Source organism: Nerophis ophidion, linkage group LG16 (assembly GCF_033978795.1).
Source record: "Nerophis ophidion isolate RoL-2023_Sa linkage group LG16, RoL_Noph_v1.0, whole genome shotgun sequence".
In the NCBI taxonomy this organism is placed as follows: Eukaryota; Metazoa; Chordata; class Actinopteri; order Syngnathiformes; family Syngnathidae; genus Nerophis; species Nerophis ophidion.
Genome location: NC_084626.1, coordinates 43,962,759 through 43,980,258, shown reverse-complemented (window position 1 = coordinate 43,980,258; position 17,500 = coordinate 43,962,759). Strand labels below are relative to the sequence as shown.

At 42.3% G+C, this 17,500-nt stretch overlaps 1 long non-coding RNA gene across 1 annotated transcript in view; it reads right to left on the bottom strand.

Annotated features, from left to right (window-relative positions):
• The window catches only part of LOC133535696 (uncharacterized), a 28,904-nt gene that overhangs the window by 881 nt on the left and 10,523 nt on the right, over positions 1–17,500 (bottom strand). The window contains exons 3-4 of the long non-coding RNA XR_009802301.1: positions 622–779; positions 1–281 (exon numbers count right to left, since the gene is read on the bottom strand). The exon at positions 1–281 is cut by the window's left edge and continues 881 nt beyond it. This is a non-coding gene — a long non-coding RNA (uncharacterized LOC133535696). The remainder of the gene's footprint in view (positions 282–621; positions 780–17,500) is intronic.

Here is a 17,500-nt window from a genome sequence, read left to right as displayed (position 1 = left end):
TATCATCAACTAGAGAATGGAGTTTGACAAAAATCCAAGAGAGTGTATGGTATGTGCGACTATTTGTAGAGAATTAAATGTTGAGTGTCACCGTAAATGTTGAGCAAGAGGTCCAAAAAGGGGGCGGGGCAGGCTCATAGATCCATGAAACAAGCAGGTAGTCGGGAGCTATAGGGGGGCGTAGGCCGTGTCCAAGCGGGGGTCAAGGATCAAGGGAGACAATCCAAAGTCCAGTGGGAAGTCGAGTCACACAGCTCGATCATGGTGAGACAGGGAAAGCACTGCGGGAAACACAAACGACATTGTGTTGGAATATAATCAGACAAAAAAAAACAACAGTCAAAATTTAAGCATAAAAAGCAAATATTGTAGCTAATTTTAATACTAATAGTTAATACGAAGCAAACACAGTGTTTTAGATTATTTAAAAAAAAAAAATGTTTTTCAAAATTAAATATCAATAAAGGGCCCCCGCATGCTTTGACTCGTCAGTGTGCGGCCCTTTACACTGATGCACTGCAATCTAGCGGAGGGAAGCAGTCACTTTGCGGCTAACACATCCGCTATGCATTGTGGGTCAATGTTAGAATAATTATGTATAAGTTATCACACAACTCTCACTTTTAAAGGCTGTTGCTATAGTTATAATCAATTGTGCTGAAGTTGTACTTTTCCATCTGTGCAAAGAGACAACTTGTAATCCTGGATTGCGAGTCGTCTCGTATCAGTGTTTGTGTCCAGACCCGGCCTGCTGACTGCCAAGGGCGGACATCGAGTACCTTGACGCAGACAAAGCAGAGACAGGGCGATATCATGAGTGCCAGCACATTTCTATTTCTGAATAATCATATATTGTGTCTAACTGGGGCTGCTGAAATTACCCCCCCTTCCTTCAGAAGCGGGTTCAGTGATGTAACCAGGGACCTCCCAAATAAATAGAGGAGTACGGGAGCTGTGCCTCAGGGTGTAGGTTGGAAGTCTAACTGAGTGTACAGCCCAATACGTCTCTCCTCATTGACCAAAATTGAACTCTGTTTCTGCATGATTCCTTGCTTCTTGTCTGTTTAATAGATGTCATCAGTGTTTGAACCTGACAGTCAACACACGCCTCAAAGAAGCATTGACCTTTTTTTTTTTTTTTAATTTTTATTAACATTAAATCAAATTTATATAGAGCTTTTTCTCAAGTGACTCAAAGCGCTTTACATAGTGAAACCATATCTAAGTTACATTCAAACCAGTGTGGGTGGCACTGGGAGCAGGTGGGCAAAGTGTCTTGCCCAAGGACACAGCGGCAGTGACTAGGATGGCGGAAGCGGGAATCGAACCTGCAACCCTCAGGTTGCTGGCACGGCCACTCGACCAACCGAGCTATACCGCCTCAGACATTCCTATGTATCTATTACATCATATTCACATACATCATATAGCTGTTGTCTGCCCTACAGTAAATGTCCCAAATATGTTTTGTTTATATCCCAATCATACCACCCGCCCCCCCAAAAAAGAAACAGCAAAAAAAACACCCAAAAAACCCAAACAAAACAAAACAACAAAACAAAGTAGTTTTTACAAATACATACAAACTTAAATTAAATAAACAAAAAATAAATAATGGCCCTGCAATGAGGTGGCAACTTGTCCAGGGTGTACGCCACCTTCCACCCGATTGTAGTTGAGATAGGCTCCAGCGTCCCCCGCGACCCCGAAGAGAGTAAACGGTAGTAGAAAATGGATGGATGGAAAAAATAAATATTACATTGATAATAATAATAAACAGAATATATATATTTATATATATCTGCGATGAGGTAGCGACTTGTCCAGAATGTACGCCACCTTCCACCCGATTGTAGCTGAGATAGGCTCCAGCGTCCCCCGCAACCCCGAAGAGAATAAATGGTAGAAAATGGATGGATGGAAAAAATAAATATTACATTGATAATAATACTAAACAGAATATATATATATATATATATATATATATATTATATATATATCTGCGATGAGGTGGGGACTTGTCCAGAGTGTACGCCACCTTCCACCCGATTGTAGCTGAGATAGGCTCCAGCGTCCCCCGCAACCCCGAAGAGAATAAATGGTAGAAAATGGATGGATGGAAAAAATAAATATTACATTGATAATAATAATAAACAGAATATATATATATATATATTATATATATATATCTGCGATGAGGTGGCGACTTGTCCAGAGTGTACGCCACCTTCCACCCGATTGTAGCTGAGATAGGCTCCAGCGTCCCCCGCAACCCCGAAGAGAATAAATGGCAGAAAATGGATGGATGGAAAAAATAAATACTACATTGATAATAATAATAAACAGAATATATATATATATAATCTGTGATGAGGTGGCGACTTGTCCAGAGTGTACGCAACCTTCCACCCAATTGTAGCTGAGATAGGCTCCAGCGTCCCCCGCAACCCCGAAGAGAATAAATGGTAGAAATGGATGAAAAAAATAACTATTACATTGATAATAATAATAAACAGAAAAAAAAAATTATATGTATTTATTATATATCTGCGTTGAGGTGGCGACTTGTCCAGAGTGTACGCAACCTTCCACCTGATTGTAGCTGAGATAGGCTCCAGCATCCCCCGCAACCCCGAAGAGAATAAATGGTAGAAAATGGATGGAAAAAATAACTATTACATTGATAATAATAATAAACAGAAAAAATATATATATATATATATATATATATATATATATATATATATATATATATATATATATATATATATATATATATATATACACACCTCCGGTGAGGTGGCGAGTTGTCCAGGGTGTGCGCTGCCTTCCGCCCGATTGTAGCTGAGATAGGCACCAGCGCCCCCCGCGACCTCAACGGAAATAAGCGGTAGAAAAATGGATGGATGGATGGAAAAAATAAATATTACATTGATAATAATAATAAACAGAAATAATATGTATATATATATATATCTCTGCGATGAGGTGGCGACTTGTACAGGGTGTACACCGCCTTCCGCCCGATTGTAGCTGAGATAGGCACCCCCACGACCTCAAAGGAAATAAGCGGTAGAAAATGGATGGATGTAAATATACATACATACATACATACATACATATACACATATAGGGACTAATTGACCTTTTTTAAGAGCACATCAAATGAGTCAACGGGCAACATTAGTGCCGCGGGCCATGTGTTGGACACACGTTGCTTCGTGGGCCTTTGACAAATATTGATGAAGTGAAGTGAATTATATTTATATAGCGCTTTTTCTCTAGTGACTCAAAGCGCTTTACATAGTGAAACCCAATATCTAAGTTACAGTTAAACCAGTGTGGGTGGCACTGGGAGCAGGTGGGTAAAGTGTCTTGCCCAAGGACACAACGGCAGTGACTAGGATGGCACAAGCGGGAATCGAACCTGCAACCCTCAAGTTGCTGGCACGGCCGCTCTACCAACCGAGCTATGCCGCCCGCTATGATGACATTTTTACCCGAAATAATGGTTTTAGGTATAAAAGTGATGTATTCACCAAGTATTTTGTAACCCAAGTGTTAAACAGGCTTTTATCTTCATCTGACGTGAAATTGGTATTGACTCTTGTCACCTGGATCATTGGCTGGAAATGTCAAGTGTGTTTTGGGAGGTCCGAACACTGAAACCCCGAGTCTCGACATATTCAAAATGTCATTAGTTCAGCGTTCCCGTCTGTGGCAACATGAGAGGCTAATGGCCTAGTTTTTGTCAATAATAAGTCATTTAGACGGAGGCGGAGTCATGCGACTCCGTCTTAGTCGCTCCTCTCGACCTTGGAGCGCATCGGGGAGCCGTGTCCAAGGTGAAAACTCCATTTGCAAAATTCCCACCAGCCCTGCAGCATATGGACACACTCCGCCTCATTCCATCCCATCCTTCATCAAAGCCCGGACCCCTCCTGCATCCATTCCCTCCCCCGACTCCTGGAAGAGCGACTGTAATTAAAATCAAGCAAATAACCTTTGCATCGTCACATCGCAACCGTCACTATTCATTCGGGTGCAGCTCAACAACAACATTCCCACCGGCTGAATAGCGAACATCAGATGATTGCAACACGAAGAAAGAAGGAAGGAACTCTGCATTAGTTAAATGGGACTGTGGAGAGGCGGAGCCGACGCTCCGACGGAGCGGCAGGACACGCTGGAGCCCGGCCCAAGATGGCGGCAAGGAGGCGGAGGATGCGAGCGAGCGGCGAGGCGGTGCGTGTCGGGAGCGATGCCACAGTCAAATGCAGCTGCGTTTTTATCTCACACTGTATAAAAGGGGAGAAGGAGGAGAGAACGGGGCAAAAGGAGGAGGAGAGCCCGCAGCAGCGACCGAGGAGAGAAAGCAACAAGGAGCGGACGACGACAGAGGCTGAAAAGCAACCGAGGAGCGAGCAGTGGAGAAGGAGCTGAAAAGTGACCCGACCGCAGACAAGCTTGTTATTGAAAAATAAACCAGAGTCAAAACTGCTCGAAAGTAATGTCCTTCCTTGATGGTCCGTGGAACCCGCACGACGACGGCTAGAGTTGTTCACTGGGACCTAGGATGATTTGGAATCTACATTTTAAAACAGTGGTCCCAAACCTTTTTGTATCCACGTACCGGCCAACGCTTAATAATTTGTCCCGCGGCCCAAGTGGGATGGGATCCTTTTTTTTTTTTTTTTTTTTTTTTTGTCAATAAAAACGGAAGCTTTTGTCATGAAAAAGGGAGGTTTTTGTGGTTGGTGCATTTATTGTAAGTGTATATTGTGATTTTTTTGTTGATTTAATAAAAAAATAAATAAATAAAAAAAATAAAATTGGTAGTATTTTTTTTTTTTAAATAAAAATGAATAAAAAAAAATTCTGCAGCCCGGTGGTTGGGGACCACTGTTTTAAAACACTTCCGTGTTGTCTGGTTAATATGTATTGGATATCCTTTGGGTACATTTTAGGTCAATTTTGCTTTACGGACACGTATACAACCTGTCTGTCTGCAAGTTGCAAATGAAACCACACCCCACCCCTTCTAAAAGTATCCTTATTTAGCTGTTGGAAATGTACACTGTTTAAAATACAGGGGAACTGTTGTATACGGGGGAGTAAACGGCACAAACAACAAGGGGGCATAGTTTTTAACTAATTTATTATATATATATATATATATATATATATATATATATATATATATATATATATACATATACATGCACTGGCTGCAGTTTTTGTGACCCCCTAGATGCAAGAACCAGGAGGACAATGAGCAGGTAAGAAGAGTTGTATTACTCCAGACCGAGAGGTAAGCAGTCTTGCATGTAATAGTTACCATCACAAAGCTATCTTCGAGCACTTTTATGTTAAAATACTGAACAGGGTGACCTTATCCCAATAAACATCTGGTCAGTATTTTAACATAAAAGTGTTTGATAGTAAAGCAACAAAAACACAAAATGAAACGAGTCCATCAGACCCACAAATGCTGGCTGAGTAACAACAATATGAACATTGCATGGAAATTTTCTCTGCCAGGTTTCTGCATCCCACAAGGATTCTTGTTTTTGTGCTTCTGCACCTGCGGTTCTCACACATGGTTGCAACATTGTCAACTCTGTCTGCTCTCATTTTCTCGCACATTTGACCCTTTGATGTTCTGTGTACCTACACTCTGTCCTCCTCCTGTCTATGCCTGCTGTGTGTGTGTGTGTGTGTGTGTGTGTGTGTGTGTGTGTGTGTGTGTGTGTGTGCGTGTGTGTGTGTGTGTGTTAGTGTGTGTGGTACACAGAACATCAATTTCCACACTTCTATTAGCTTCGGGTCACGCCTGAGGCCACCCCTTAGACAAGAAGTTTCATCCCTGTATGGATTCAAAAGTCTAACTTGAGCACAATAACATACAAAGGTTGTGTGATAGTATATATTCATGATTATTCTAACAACTGTGTCTAAATGGAGTTACTAAAATTACCCCCCTTCCTTCAGAAGCAGCCTCAGTGATGTAACCAGGGACCTCCCAAAAAAATAGAGGAGCACGTGGGACTGGACCTTAAAGCGTAGGTTGTTTCTGTAACTAAGTGTACAGCCCCATACGTCTCTCCTCATTGAGCCAAATTGAACTCTGTCTAGGGGATGGGTCAAATGCAGAAGACAGCTGGTGTGTGTGTGACAATCATTGGTACTTTAAGTTTAACAGTGACTCTTGATATCATTTAAAGATGAAATCAGCCTAGTAATGATAAGGACGGTGCTGGTGTTGCCATAACAACACACAAATGTTGCTTACGTTCATGCTAAAAATGTGAACAGCTTGACACTTTGAGCGTAAATGAATAAGAGGCCAAAGCCTTTGTCCCAAAGCGTAGGCATTAATCCGACGTGCTTTGGATTCCTCCAGCAGCCAGATGGTCGGAACTTAAGTCAGCCATCTGAAGGTATCTGCGGGGCGGTTTCCACTGCATGTGTGCGCATCCTCTCCATACCAGAGGAAAGAAACTTCCGGTAACTTTCCCACCCCTGCTCGTATCCTTTAAAAAAAAAATGCAGTTTCTCGCTGGCTTGCCGCAAAAACATTAATACCGCGGTTGCATGTTTAACCCCTGTGTGGTGTACGGGTCTGTGGGACCCATTTTCATTTTTTATTAAAAGAAAAAGGATGCAATTACTTTTTCAAACTGAGACTCACTGACTTTGGTTCATTTTCTGTGAAGAACATATATCCGAATACTTATTTAAATGACCACACACCATACACCCCCTCTATACATTTCTATTACATATAAGATGTCCGGGTCCACTGGACCCGAGGGTAATAGAAATGTGGAAATTGATGTTCTGTGTACCACATGCACCCACCCACACACACACACACAGCAGGCCTAGACAGGAGGAGTACAGAGTGTAGGTACACAGAACATCAGAGGGTCAAATGTGCGAGAAAATGAGAGCAGACAGTGTTGACAAACAATGTTGCAACCTTGTGTGGGAACCGCAGTTGCAAAAACACAAAAAGAATCCCTGTGGGATGCAGAAACTGGCAGAGAAATGTTTCATACAACGTTCATATTGTTGTTACTCAGCCAGCGTTTGTGGGTCTGATGGGCCCTTTGCATTTTGGGGCTTTTAATGCCTCACAATCAAACACTGTTATGTTAAAATACTGAATAGATGTTTATTGGGATAAGGTAAACATCAGTTCAGTATTTCCTCATGATTCTTGCATCTTGGGGGTCACAAAAACTGCAGCCAGTGCATATATATAATAAACCATAGTTAAAAACTACGCCCCCTTGTTGTGTGTGCCGTCTACTCCCCCGTATACAACAGTTATATATATTTATTTATTTCATATATATATTTATACATATGTATTTAATTATATGTGCACCTTATTGCTTTTTTTAATCCTGTACTACCATGAGCTTATGTAGAGAAATTGAGTTCTTATCTGTGCTGTAAAGTTCAAATTTGAATGACAATAAAAAGGAAGTCTAAGTCTACAGTCCCCTTTATTTTGAAAAGTAGTAAAGTATTGAAAAGTATTAAATTCCAGTTTGATGCTGGTACCAAAATAATGGTTTTACCACCCCCGTTTCCTAATTAAAATGTAATAAAATACATTTCAGTGGAACAAATATCTTGGACCTGCCAGGCATACATAGAGCTAAAGCACAGTGAGGTACATTATGAACAGATGTTTATTGGGATCAGAGGTGGGTAGTAACGCGCTACATTTACTCCGTTACATCTACTCGAGTAATTTTTGGGATGAATTGTACTTCTAAGAGTAGTTTTTATGCCACATACTTTTACTTGAGTATATTTATAGAGAAGAAACGCTACTTTTACTCCGCTCCATTTATCTACAATCAGCTCGCTACTCGCTACTCGCTACTTTTTTTTTATCGATCTGTTAATGCACGCTTTGTTGGTTTTGATTTTGTCAGACACGCATTCAAAGTAGGAACTACGCATGCCTGCGTTTCACTAATCAAATGCAGTCACTGGTGACGTTGGCCCAATCAAACAAAACCAGGCGGTCACATGACCGTCACACGTCGAATCCGACCTAAAAAGGTTGAAAAACTTATTGGGGTGTTACCATTTAGTGGTCAATTGTACGGAATATGTACTGTACTGTGCTATCTAATAATAGAAGTTTCAATCAATCAACCAATCAAGTAAAAGTGTAAAGGAAAAAAGACACTTTTTATTTCAACCGTACTTCCCGTCAAAAGCCTAAAGACTGATCGCACAGTTCCTGTCTTCACAATAAAAGCGCCGCTCCATCGCGCCTGCGCTAACAAAATAAGAGTCTCCGAAAGCCAGTGCAAACAAGCTAGCAAGCTACGGAGTTTGCCGCCAATGTATTTCTTGTAAAGTGTATAAAAACGAATATGGAGGCTGGACAAATAAGATGCCAAAAACCAACGACTTTCATGTGGTATTAGACAGAAAAGAGGAACTTTTTTTCTCCTCCATTTGAAAATGTGGACATTATCAGCACTATACTGTCTGATTCCAATCAATACAAGTCATCAGAATCAGGTTATACATCAACTTATATTCTTGTCTTCATGAAAGATAGGAATCTATGTGTTAAACATGCATGTATTTTCATTAAAACACCTTCAACATGTCAACAAAAACGGCAAAATAAATAACTATAAATTATATACTGCGTATATATATATATATATATATATGATATGTGTGTGTATGTATATATGAGGTAGATCACTCGACTTGGTCATTTATTAAGTAATTGATTAACGTTGAAAAACTTATTGGGGTGTTACCATTTACTGGTCAATTGTAGGGAATATGTACTGTACTGTGCAATCTACTAATACAAGTTTCAATCAATCAATCAATCAATCAATCAATCGATGAATGCCTACTGAGCCTATGGTGCTGTTGAGTTATTGTGGCTCAATTTGCCTTAAATTTTTTTATTTTCATTATTTATTATTTAATATATATTATAGTTTTAGTTGCTTGAGAGATATTCCTGGCTCTGAATTTGCTCATTGCTATTTTTATGTTTTTGTGCATTACTTGTTGCCGTAATCATTAAACAAACAGGTTACTCATCAGTTACTCAGTACTTGAGTAGTTTTTTCACAACATACTTTTTACTTTTACTCAAGTAAACATTTGGGTGACTACTCCCTAATTTTACTTGAGTAATAAATCTGTAAAGTAACTGTATTCTTACTTGAGTACAATTTCTGGGTACTCTACCCACCTCTGATTGGGATAAGGTCAACATCTGTTCTGTATTTTAACATAAAAGTGTTTGATTGTGAGGCATTAGAAGCCACAAAATGCAACGAACGGGTCCATCAGACCCACAAACGCTGGCTGAGTAACAACAATATGAACGTTGCACAAGGGTTGATTAGCCAAAGAAATGTTTCTTTTTGTGAAGGTTCCCTCTTCTGTGGAGTGTTTAAAAACACGAGGCAGTGGTATACACAAAAATCTAATCTGGTGTACAAACCCCGTTTCCATATGAGTTGGGAAATTGTGTTAGATGTAAATATAAACAGAATACAATGATTTGCAAATCCTTTCCAACCCATATTCAGTTGAATATGCTACAAAGACAACATATTTGATGTTCAAACTGATAAACATTTTTTTTTGTTGCAAATAATAATTAACTTTGGAATTTGATGCCAGCAACACATGACAAAGAAGTTGAGAAATGTGGTAATAAATACTGATAAAGTTTAGGAATGCTCATCAAACACTTATTGGGAACATCCCACAGGTGTGCGGGCTGATTGGGAACAGGTGGGTGCCATGATTGGGTATAAAAACAGCTTTCCCAAAAAATGCTCAGTCTTTCACAAGAAAGGATGGGGCGAGGTACACCCCTTTGTCCACAACTGCGTGAGCAAATAGTCAAACAGTTTAAGAACAACGTTTCTCAAAGTGCAATTGCAAGAAATTTTGGGATTTCAACCTCTACGCTCCATAATATCATCAGAAGGTTCAGAGAATCTGGAGAAATCACTCCACGGAAACCAACATTGAATGACCGTGACCTTCGATCCCTCAGACAGCACTGTATCAAAAACAGACATCAATCTCTAAAGGATATCACCACATGGGGTCAGGAACACTTCATAAAACCATTGTCACTAAATACAGTTGGTCGCTACATCTGTAAGTGCAAGTTAAAGCTCTACTATGCAAAGCGAAAGCCATTTATCAACAACATCCAGAAACGCCGCCGGCTCCTCTGGGCCCGAGATCATCTAAGATGGACTGATGTGACTCATATGGAAACGGGGGTTTGTAGATCATACTGTACCGCCTCGGTTTTCCCTCCAAATGCGCTGATCAGAAATGATGTATCGCAGCCACAGCCTCCAGCCTTTAATAGTCTTTCTGCCTTTCAATGCGGGGTCAATTACAGGCAGGTTAAATACGCCATTAAACTCCTGTTTCCTGAAGTGCTGCTTACGCTCCGTCAAAATAACTTATGACGCATTGACAGGATTGATTTTAAATGGAGGCCAACGGCGTACAGGCACGGCTTTTCATCACTCGTCACATCACATCTGCCTCTCTCCTCGGACCAAACGCAGGTGATTTGTCATCGGGGCTTTTTTTTCCCCCTTCTTGTCTTCTTTTCAATCCTTGAGCCTCGTTGGCCGATTCGACGGGATATAAATTGCCACTAAATCGTTTTCCACAGTTCCGCTGCCGGTACACAGGTGCCACCATAGACCATGGAGCGCTGCTGACTACTGGTGCTGACGAGACGTGGGGCCGCCATCTTGGAGTGGTGATCCGCTCCACTCAGTGCAAGACGTTTGGCAGGAGCAATGAACTGTCAGCGCGTTTAATTCATCTTACCTCACTGAATACCACTCATTTACACACATTTTTTTGTCATACGTGTAGCTATGATGAAGGACACATGTTCTGCAAGGAGGCGGAGGATGTGGCGGAGCGGAGAGGCGGGGCTTGCTGGGGACGGACGCCTCCACAATCTAATTCAGGTGCGTGGGTCTCACACCGGGACACAATTAACATTTCTCCTGACGATGTATAAAAGGGGAGAAGGAGGAGCGATCAAGAGAGAAGGAGTAGGAGAACCAGCCGCAGAAGCAGACGAGCGCAAAAGACCGAGAGCGAGCCGAAGACAGCAGCGAGCACGCGGCCGATCAAAGAGCAAGAGAGGAGGGAGCAGGAGAGAGGAGCAGCTGAAAAACGATCGGACCAAAAAGACAAAGCTTTATTGAAAAAATAAACGAGAGTCAAACCTGCAAAACCAATGTCCTTCCTTGATGGTCCATGCAACCCGCTTTGCAACATTCTTGCAAAGCATTACAAGTGCTTTCGGAGCCAAACACAAAGTGGTGGCCAAACACGTGTACGACGTTTTGACTTGATGCCCGTCTATGCGCTTTAATTCGCCCGACTTCCTACTGTTAATAAAATCCTGGGCCTCGATTGTAACGCAATCTGGACAGTTTGCGAATAACCGCTTTAGATTTTGCTCGCTGGTTTGCTTATTCGTGGGATAAATATGCAAAACTGCGCTCTCTTCCCCTGTCTCCCGGGACAGAAGCCGGAGAAGCAGGCGAGCGCAAAAGACCGAGAGCGAGCCGAAGACAGCAGCGAGGACGCGGCCGATCAAAGAGCAGGAGAGAGGAGCAGCTGAAAAACGATCCGACTAAAAAGACAAAGCTTTATTGAAAAATAAACAAGATAAACCTGCAAAAACAATGTCCTTCCTTGATGGTCCATGCAACCCGCACGATGACAGCAGGAAGTCGTTCATTGTTGTATTTTAATATTCATAGTTTGCTTAACAGTAATAGAATTTTCTTAAGTGACCATACATCCAAGATCAAAACTGGGAATATAATCCCAGAGAAGGGATTGCTTTGTAGATGTCAGAAACAGTGGGAGGCATCATGAAGGTAAAAATGTCTAATGCTTAAACCAAAAATAAACAAAAGGTGAGTGCCCCTAAGAAAAGTTATTGAAGGTTAAGGAAGGCTATGCAGAATGAAACTAAAACTGAACTGGCTACAAAGTAAACAAAAACAGAATGCTGGACGACAGCAAAGACTTACTGTGGATCAAAAGACGGCGTCCATAATGTACATCCGAAAATGACATGGCAATCAACAATGTCCCCACAAAGAAGGATAAAAACAACTGAAATATTCTTGATTTCTAAAACAAAGTATATGCGGGAAATATTGTCCCGGCGTGGATTCGAACCCGCTTTTCTCCTGCATCTGATTGTCACAGTTCCTCCTCTGGCTGCTCGCTTGGACACGCCCCCGCTCACGCTGAGCGCAGCACACCCACGCAGCGACAAGCCTGCACCCAATCGCCAATCTCACCTGGAATTGATGAGGGCGGGCCGGATAAAGGTCTAGTGGAGCCAAGGAACGGGGCCGGAACGTATTTACCTCTCTGTGTACCGTAAGCCTGATGTTCACTCATCGTTGTTGTGTTTCCCTCCGTGATTCTGACGTCCGTGTTGCTCTCCCGCAGAGTCTTCCCCTTCGAGATCGTCTTTTGTTTCCCGGTGTTTTTGGACTGCCTTCCTCGATTCCCAACCATCGTCTGAACACGGATGAAGTCTCTCCTCTCCTGCCCTGGATGTTCATCTGCCTGCCCCTCAGACTGCCTTGTTCCTTTGCTCTCTACAACACCTGGTAACACACACCTCAGTTAATTTACACACTTAGTCTTCCACCATACACTCTTGAGTTTTTTTTGTCACACTACATTTCCTTGGTTTATTTTTTAGTATTGTTTAGTAGTCTGATTATATATATATATATATATATATATATATATATATTTACCATATATATAATAAGTTATTGAACATACCCCCCCTCCTCTGGTGTCCGTTGTCCGTCACTCCTCTTAGTAAACCATAAATATCGCTCAAAGGAAGACATGAAACTGCTACAGGAAAATACCGAAAAAAAGGAGCCCAAGACAAGAAGTAAAACACTAAACACAGGAAAACAGCAATAAAGTCCAAATAAGTCAGGGTGTGATGTGACAGGTGGTCACAGTACACCTACTTTGAGACAAGAGCTATAGTGATAAATGCTTGGTTATGCTTTAAAGTCATATCCAATAATTCGAACAACAATTTTTTTTTTACTGTCAACTGAGTTTCGTTTTTAATAATTTCTGCTGGTGGTGTGCCTTTGTATGTTTTTAACGCAAAAAATGTGCCTTGGCTCAAAAAAAAAAAAAGGTTGAAAAAAACTGTTCTAAGCGACTTCTTCACAGTTGTAGACACATTTGACCCCATTCAGCAACCCTTCTTAAGAACAAATGTTCTTAGGCCCGCTTACGAAGTTTTTGATGAGGATTTTTGTATTTACCAATGTTTTCTTAGCTGGGATTTGTTCGTAGGTAAGAACAAAATCTAGGAGGGCTCCTGAGCACTCTTAGGGTGGTCTACTTGTTCCTAAGTGTGACAAGTTCCCTTACTTCTATTGTATAATGATACATTATTATCATAGATAGATAGAAAATTAGCAATACTGTATATAGACATTTCAAAATAACGTGCGCACACACACACACACACACACACACACACACACACACACACACACACACACACACACACACACACACACACACACACACACACACACACACACACACACACACACACACACACACACACACACACACACACACACACACACACACACACTGCCCTAAGGAGGGAATGCATATTTCACGACCATGTAGACCTATTTGCCCGAAGTGACGAATATTTAATTGAACGCCTTAGGCTACCTCAGCAGTCCCCCCTTTCTTAAACTTACATTATGCATTTCCCCCCTTGGAATAATACAAATTTATCTTCTGTAATCTGTTAGTGTTTTCTCCGTGTGTTTTTTATGTTTGGCTCTTTCGCCGGAATTGTGCCCTTATATGGGGAATTAAAATGGTAAACAGTAAGTGGGTTATACTTGTATAGCGCTTTTCTGCCTTCAAGGTACTCAAAGCGCTTTGACACTTGTGGAGAGGCGCAGCAGGGCAAGATGGCGGCAAGGAGGCGGAGAATGTGGCCGAGCGGAGAGGCGGGGCGTGCCGGGAGCGACACCGCAATCGAGTTCAGGTGCGTGGCTCGTGCACCAACACATTCACACACACATTCACAAACCGATGGCGGGAGATGCCATGCAAGGCCCTAACCACCATTCATCAGGAGCAAGGGTGAGTGTCTTCCTCAAGGACACAACAGACGCGTCAAGGTTGGTAGAAGGTGGTGATTGAACCAGGAACCCTCAGGTTGCTGGCATGGCCACTCTCCAAACCGCGCCACGCAGTCCCCAATTAAGGGTGTTTACCTACGGAATTAAGGGTGGTTACATATGCATATTGGGGAAATAAGGTTGTGTTTATATGCAAATTATGATACACACGCACTCGCTAACCATTTAGCATTTAGCAACTTAAGAACGGCAGGTGGGAACGATTTGGCCGTTTAAGAATACGTCATGAATTTGAATGGACTCATCTTAGGAAATCCCTTAGGAAGAAAGATATTGTATTTCCTTGAATTCCCGCCTGGCTATATAGTATGCGCCTGCGTAGATCAAACTCATTTCGCAAAATATTATTTTTATTAGCGGATGTCTAGAATTTCCGCTGGGTCAAACTCGTCACGTCACGAGTGACACTTCAACTGTCATCATTTTCAAAATGGAGGAGGCTGATTTCAATAATTTGAAATCGCATACAAAGAAGAAGATTAAGAGCTATTCAGTAGGATTTAAGGTCCAAGCTATTGAATATGCTAAAAGAACAGTAATCAGCTTTGTTTTAATAATATACCATAGCTGTGTGTGTCAAATATTAGTCACTTAATGACTCCCACCTCCTGGTGGTAGAGGGTGCTAGTGATCCTTCTCGCGACTACTCGGCTGCAGAAGAAGTGACAAAAAGCAGCAAGAGTGAGCAAAAAATCATTTATTTTTTCCCTCTCACTTGCACTTTTAACATGGAGGATTACATATCCAAAATAAAACAGTTTTCTAAACTGGGCTTTCAATCGAAGCAGGAGGTAATAAAGGAAGATCTCCATCCAGACAGAGAGACTTTTAAAACTGAAGAAAGATAAGGAAGACTTCTATAAACAAGTTATCGATGCTTTTGATCAGAAGGTGCTGCGCATGGACTTCATTTATAAGTAAAGGTAAGACCATAATAACGTTTTTTTTTTATTAAATGTGCTTTTCATGATGTTATCCTTACATCACACTCAAATTTATAAGCGCAGGCTTAAATTTACCGCATGCCTTTGGTAAACGCCGGAGTGAGAAGAAGTTTTAAATTAATTAGCGCCCCGGCGGCAATTCAAGGAAATACGGTAAGAGGGAAAGTTAGGGAATGCCCTCCCGGTAACAGTTCGAGATGCCACCTCAGTAGAAGCATTTAAGTCTCACCTTAAAACTCATTTACATACTCTAGCCTTTAAATAGACTCCATTTTTAGACCAGTTGATCTGCCGTTTGTTTTCTTTTTCTCCTATGTCCCACTCTCCCTTGTGGAGGGGGTCCGGTCCGATCCGGTGGCCATGTACTGCTCGCCTGTGTATCGGCTGGGGACATCTCTGTGCTGCTGATCCGCCTCCGCTTGGGATGGTTTCCTGCTGGCTCCGCTGTGAACGGGACTCTCGCTGCTGTGTTGCATCCGCTTTGGACTGAACTCTCGCGACTGTGTTGGATCCATTATGGATTGAACTTTCACAGTATCATGTTAGACCCGCTCGACATCCATTGCTTTCCCCCTCTCCAAGGTTCTCATAGTCATCATTGTCATTGTCATACGTCCCACTGGGTGTGAGTTTTCCTTGCCCTTATGTGGGCCTACCGAGGATGTCGTAGTGGTTTGTGCAGCCCTTTGAGACACTAGTGATTTAGGGCTATATAAGTAAACATTGATATTGCTGAATGGGGCCCATTGACACGACTCATAAAAGTTCAAAGTAAATTCAATTGCCTTTCACTTCATCAAAGTGTGTCGAGACCACATCGGAACCACATTGGCGCGTTTACACCGGTGTAAACAGTCAGCTGGGAAAATATTCAGATTTGGGCCACTTTGGCCTGGAAGTCTTAGAATGTGTCTAAAAAAAAAAAGGCTTCTCCAAGACCTTTGGGAGGATCCCGCACACTTCATTTGGATGAAGACCTGTGACTGCGGTATTGACCAAGTTAGCGTTGGTTGTTATTCCGCAGCGCAGATGAACTCGCTCACCGAGCGTGGCGGTGCGGGCCGGGAGCGGTTCCGGCGGTAAACATTGATCTCTGACTCCGCCGATGTTAATGAATTCCGGGCACAAAGTGCCTAAGATTAGAGCGCGGAACAGAAGAGCACTAGAGACGCCGAAACAGTCGCGGACAAAAAGTGGGAGGTGGCGAGTCAGAGAGCAGAAAGAATCGGGCTATTAAAGAGAGGGATGAAATGGTTTTGTTCCTCTTGCCCTCCCGGGACTTTCAGAGTCTTTGCCAAGCTTTGCCAGTTGGTTGAGTCCGAGCGTGGGCTGCAGGGACGTGGCTTTACTTCAGTCCAGATTCACAGAAATGTGCTCAGTTTTTTTTGAGGGCAGCCAAATAGTCTCTGGTGTCGGAGGAGATCCTTAATTAGGATTGCATAGCAGTTCTGGGCTGAGCGGCCATGCTGAACCAGACTTAGCCGAGTCTGCTGTAAGCCTCGGCTAATTGGGCCAAAGGCAGGGAAAATCTCCACCCCAGACGTAGTCCATCGATCATTCAATGTTTACTTATATAGCCCGGAATCAAGAGTGTCTCAAAGGGCTGCACAAGCCGCGACTGTCAAAGTTTGTTGGTGACGGACCCCAAGATGCAGAGAAGGAGGCAGGCATTGAATAAGAAAACATGATTTAATACAAATGCTACAACAAGAACAAACAAAAGGGTACTAACATAAGGCGCACACAAGGCGGATAAACTAGGCAATGAACAAACAAAACTGGAAGCAGGGAACAAAAGACAGTAAGCTACACAAAGCTACCAAATATAGCTTACCGCTACGACACGACAATACATGACAGGTAGCAACGACAATAATCCAACCCAGACTGAAGGGCAAGGCAGGTTCAAATAGCAGCTGGCTGATTGACACCAGGTGTGGCCAAGTGCCAATCAGTCACAGCTGAGGGGACACAGCACTCAGGGATGAAACACAGGAAACGGGCAAAATAAGAGCGCTGACAGGAAATAAAGACAGGAAACAAAGACACATGCAGAGGAAAACCTAAAACACAACCAAACTATCAGGGAGGAACCTGACAACGACTACATTCTGGGCTCAGATCCCACATCAGGGCAAGGAAAAACTCAACACAATGTGACAATGTGAAATCTTGGAGGGGACCGCAGCTCATGGCGATCGGTGCAATGGACGTCGAGTGGATCTAACATAATAGTGTGAGAGTCGAGTCCATAGTGGA